The sequence below is a fragment of the Magnolia sinica genome, chromosome 6, assembly GCF_029962835.1.
Source record: "Magnolia sinica isolate HGM2019 chromosome 6, MsV1, whole genome shotgun sequence".
In the NCBI taxonomy this organism is placed as follows: Eukaryota; Viridiplantae; Streptophyta; class Magnoliopsida; order Magnoliales; family Magnoliaceae; genus Magnolia; species Magnolia sinica.
Window position 1 is genome coordinate 60,257,744 of NC_080578.1, and position 5,735 is coordinate 60,263,478.

Here is a 5,735-nt window from a genome sequence, read left to right on the forward strand (position 1 = left end):
CATTGTAATGTATGTAGGGCCATTGTAATGTATGCAGGCCCACTGTGATGATGCGGCCCACTGTGATCCATGTGGCCCACTTGTTGTATATATGAGGCCCACTGTGATGCATGCGGCCCACTTGTTGTATCTATGAGACCTATTGTGATGAGGCCCATTGTGATGTGTGAGGCCCACCATGATGTGTGTTGTATGCACACTATCCATTCATTTATACGGACCATGGGCCGCCTTATGTAGGCCCACCATGATGTATGAGTTATATGCCTAATAACGGGCTGCCTTGAGAGGCCCACCATGATGTGTGTGTAGTACACGCACTATCTATCCGTCCTTCTAGAAATTTTAAGGGCTAAGGGCCTCATTGTGATTCCGATTTCGAACTCGGCGAGCCAATCCATGCCCAGGTTAACATCAAACTTAGACATCGATAACACAAACAAATCCGCAGGTAGAAAGATATCCCCAATCAGAGCAGGGCAAGACGAGCAAAATTGGCCTAATACTGCAATCTTCCCCAAGGGAGTCGATACCGACAAAGTCTCATAAGCAGACTCCAATGGTATACCAGTCGATCGGCAGAATTCTTAGGCCACAAAAGAATGAGATGCTCTAGAATCAAACAACACATGAGCAATGCAAGCGGAAACAAGAAGAATACCCTCAACTACCCATCCTGATGAGCAGCATAAAATCTACCCTGGGCCGGCGGGGGAGGTGCCTGTCCCATTGTTGAGGGTCAAATATTGCATATTAGACCCCAGTTATTACCTGGATCTACAAGCATAATACCGTTTAATGCCTGATTTAATCGTGTTTGTGATGCAGAGTGTACGTACGAGCTTAGACTGAAAAAGGATGATAAAGCATGGATTTAATGCTCTGATGACACTAAAGGCAAGGGACGAACTCCAGGGAACCAAGATTGACGGAATTATACACCAAAGATCCGAGAAAATCGAGAAACTGAAGCTCAAGTGGCCCAAAAATCGTCCAGAATGCAAGATCACAGGGTTCCCACCATGCGTTTAGCTCGAAACTCCATATATGGCCTGAGGACCATAAATTAACCGTACACGTCAAATTTCAGCCATTGAATCTCAGTAGAAGTGGCCCAATGGATAGATCAGCCCATAAACCGTCGATTTTGGGCCCACATGACATCTGGATATGCCTCAATTCTTGACTCAACGCCTTAAATGAAATGGTAGAATGGATGGATGGAGTATATTTCTCACAAACATCTCTGTGGGACCCATACATGTAGTGCATGTGCAAGGTATGCAGGTGCACCAGGCGTACACCAAACATCCGAAAGTCGGTCAGCAAGCACTGACTGACTCTTCTTCTCAAAATCAGATATTGCTCACTCAGTGGGGCCCACCCCTTGCTCCTTTGAGTGATCTGAGCCGTCCATATGCTCCAGAGGGTAGTCGTGACCATCTCCAAGCTTTCTCTTCGGACTCATGCAAATGTAAGCATTTAAGAGCACCGTCAATCGCAGAATGGACGGCGGAATAGAAAATGACGTGGGCCACACCGATTCTAATAAAAAATTAGCCATTTCCAATTGGTTTTTCGAGTAAAGTTCAATGATCGGTGTGGATTTTTTAACCGACATCAATCGTGGGTCCACCGACCATCACAGTGCTAAAACGCGCAGGCTCTGTTTCGCAACAGAGCCTGCGGGCGAATCTTGTGGGCCGCCACCGTACTTCATCGGTTGGATCTGGACCGTCCATTAAGAGCCCAAGGTCCCTCTCTCCCTTGCCTAGGCAACACATTTAGGAAACCGCAGAAGATCAGTCCTCGATCATCCAAATAAAAGACTGACGGTGAATTAAAATTATTCGTGAACCACCATGAATCAGATCTAAAATCGATCAGGTCCAGCTGGTTTTCCGTGCACAATCCAATGAACGGACTGGATTTGTTAAGTTACACCAAGCATGGCCCCACCATACATGTCAGCGTAAATTCAAAATCAGGAGTGCGTAACAGTTCCGCACCTGCTGCGTAAAGACACGCATTCCGCACCGACTCCAGCCAGCGCCATCTGACAGTCTTCGGTTGCTTATAAGAGGGGAGAAGAAGAGAGAGAGGGAGTATTCAATTCGAAGGGGGATCAGAAGCTGGGAGCTCGGCTTGGGTGCTTGAACAGGTGGACGTTAGATAGAGAGTTTTGTTTTTTTTCTTTTCCTACTATTTTTGTTTTGTTTATTTTAAGAGATCTAGCCATCCATGTCTGGTTGAACCTCTTAGCTAGGGCTAAGAGGTGAAGCTTGTAGTCTGATGGGAGAGACTTTGCTTGTGCCTCTTATTTAGACTGATTGATGTTGATTTTAGTTCAATTAAAAAGAATACTTTCAGTTTTTTTGAATGGTTTGTTGTGACTGAAATTATAATAGATTTGCGATGGCTTTGAGTATTTCTTCTTCTTTTTTATGTTTATGACGTCAGGAAGCCCTGTTGTTCACCATCGTCTCATGGGCATGGTCGGATGACGGTATCCTTCCTAATCTTCATGCATTGTTGATTGGTTGGTAATAAGTTTAATTCTGTTGTTTGCTTTGTCTCCTGGGCATGGTTTGGTGATGGAATCCATTCCAATTCATATACCTTTCGTCTTGTAAAAACTAGATCAAGTAAGTTCAGTTTAATTTCCATGATTCTTGATGCAAGCATAAGATCTCCCTGATCTCTACAAGTGGATCCTCTGAATCCCTAGTTCCCTTCCCTGAATTGTTTAAGTTTTAGATAATTATTCCATAATTATTCCTTAAATTCTATTTGATTTAGATTACATCTTAGTCTAGTTTTAGTTCTAGTTAGTTTCAGATTACGTACAAGTTTCAGTCCCTTGGGATTTGACCTCGGTCTCACCGAGTTTATTATTACATCACAACCCTATACTTGGGAAGTGAACAAGTTTTTGGCGCCGTTGCCGGGGAGACGGTTGCGATTCTCTGAAATTAATTAGGTTTAGAATTAGTTTAAGATTAAGATTTTATTAACTTTAGTTTTAGATTTTTATTTCTATTTGATTTCTAGAACTAACTTGTTTCCTGTTTTGTAGGACCCTGACATAAACTTCTAAATTGGTAATCCCTTTCTAATTCCTCTACTTTTTCTATTTTTAATTAGGGTTTGAATTTTAGAAATTTTCTAATTCTAGTATTTTCCTATTTTTAGGAATTAGTTTATTTTTAGAAACTTTCCTCTTTTGTTTTTAGAAACTAGGTTAGTTATTTCTCTTTTTAGAAATTCTTTCTAATTTTTAGAAACTATTCTAATTTTTAGAAACTAACTCATCTTTCCTTTATTTTATTTTTAGAAACTTTCTAATTTTAGGTTTAGATTTTCTATTTTAGAAACTTTCTAATTTTGGCTCTTTTAGAATCTAATTTTGTTTCCTAATTTATTTTTAGAATTTTTGTTTAGAACTAACTTTCCTATTTTGTATGCTTTTAAGATAGAAATTTCTAATTCGGTAAGCTCTTTCTCTACTTTCTATTTTTCAGATCTCTTTTAGGAACTTACTTTCTAGATTAGGACTTTCCTAATTTATTTTAGAAATTTCCACTTTCTTCTAGAAATTCCTTCTTTTAGAAATCAATTTACTGCTATCTTTCTTTTAAGGATTTTTCTTCTCTTTTTAGAATTTAACTTATTTTGTTTTATTTTGCAGGTTTTTAACTTAGGGACTCCAAGTTAGTAATTTCTTTCCAACCCTCTCTTTCTTTTTAGATTTTCTTTTCCTTTCTTAGGATTAGGTTTTGAATTTGATTGAGGGTTGAGAGTTCATGCCCAAGTGGGCCCGTGACAACACTCGACGTATCTTGACTGAAGGAGGATTGGTTGAGGGGTTAACTATCCATCGTAAGACTAAACATCACTCGAAATCCCCTGAGTTAATTGAAGTGATGGTTAAAAGCCAACCTCTTCTACCCCAACCTAGGGTGGAGGACATTCAGGATGAGAATGAGGTGCATCAAGTACCCCCGCCACGTACTTTATTTGATTATTTACAACCAGCGGGGGTGAGTACGCCCTCATGCATGATTTTTCCTGAAAATACAGGACATATGGACATCAAGCCAGGGTTTATCCAACTCCTTCCTAAGTTCCATGGGCTTGAATCTGAAGAACCATATTTACATTTGAAAGGGTTTGATGAGATCATAGCCACTTTATATTTTCAAAATGTGTCTGAGGACACAGTCAGGCTGAGACTCTTTCCTTTTTCCTTAAAGGAGAAGGCTAAGACGTGGTTACATTCACTGCGTCCTAGATCCATTGGCACATGGAATGATATGCAAAGGGAATTTATAAAGAAATTTTTTCTACATCATAAAACGATTACCCTTAGAAAAGCAATCATGAACTTCACCTAAAAGGAGGATGAAACATTTGACCAATGTTGGGAAAGGTTCAAGGATTTGGTCAGTTCATGCCCACAACACGGCTTTGAAACGTGACGCATTACAAATTTTTTCTACGATGGACTAACATTTTCCATACGCCAAATGGTCGAGACAATGTGTAATGGAGAATTCATTAATAAAAATGTCGACGAGGTATGGGATTACCTCGATAGTCTTGCTGAAAAAACACAATCATGGGATTATTACCCAAAATCGAACACCACGTTTAGGCCGACTCAATTAAAGGAGAAAGGTGGATTGTATCTCTTAAAAGAAGAGGATGATCTCAAATGTAAAGTAACTACGCTCATAAGGAAAGTTGAGGCCATGGAAGGAAAGAAGGATAAGGTTAATGAAAGTGCTTGCAGCATCTGTGATTGCAACATTCATACAACTGAAAATTGTCCTACGATACCCGCCTTTCAAGAAGTGTTGAATGAACAATCCAATGCCGTAAATAATTATCAAAGACCTTTTAATGGACCAACCTCTAATACATACAATCCTAGTTGGAAAAATCATCCAAACTTTAGTTGGAGAAATGGACAAACTGCTACCCCTCAAAGTTTCTTCAATCAAAATCCAAATTAAGGGAAACCTTAAGAAGAACCGGTTCAAAATTCTATGTAAGAGCTGACCCATGCAATGCGAGACTTTATGCAAAAAATGGATTCACGTATGATGGTTATAGAAAAGGGGATGCTTCCTACACAACCGCTCCCCAATCCTAAACCGCAATACGAGATAAGTGATCTCAGCTCTTCAAATCAAATGGAGCACGCTAAATCCATCACCACTCTTAGGAGTGGGAAGATCATTGATAAAACCATTCCGGTTAGGCCCGAAAAGCCTCAAGAACCGGAAGAGGACAACAATGATGGATCTAGTGATGCCCCACAAAAATTAGAACCGGAACTTATAGAAAAGCCAGTTGCTCCATTTCCCCAACGGTTGGTCGCTCCAAAACCTCTCTCTAACTCTCAGGATATCCTAGAGGTGTTGAAACAAGTGAAAGTCAACATTCCTCTACTTGATGTCGTAAAACAGATACCTTCATATGCTAAATTTCTGAAAGACTTATGCACAACCAAACGACGACAGAGTATTCAAAAGAAGATCTTCTTGACTGAGAAAGTGAGTGCTATCCTAAAGCAAGACATGCCACAGAAATTTAAAGATCCCAGTAGCCCAACCATATCATGTGTAATCGGGGACCATCGAGTTGATTATGCACTTCTTGACTTGGGAGCGAGCGTTAATCTGATTCCCTACTCGGTATACAAATAGTTAGGTTTGGGTGAATTAAAACTC

At 40.1% G+C, this 5,735-nt stretch overlaps 1 non-coding gene across 1 annotated transcript; it reads right to left on the bottom strand.

Moving 5' to 3' along the window:
* Positions 1 to 4,361: 4,361 nt before the first annotated feature.
* LOC131250403 (small nucleolar RNA R71) lies at positions 4,362 to 4,468 on the bottom strand. Its single transcript, XR_009173328.1, has one exon. It is a non-coding gene; the product is annotated as a small nucleolar RNA R71 (small nucleolar RNA).
* Between the last annotated feature and the right edge of the window lie 1,267 nt (positions 4,469 to 5,735).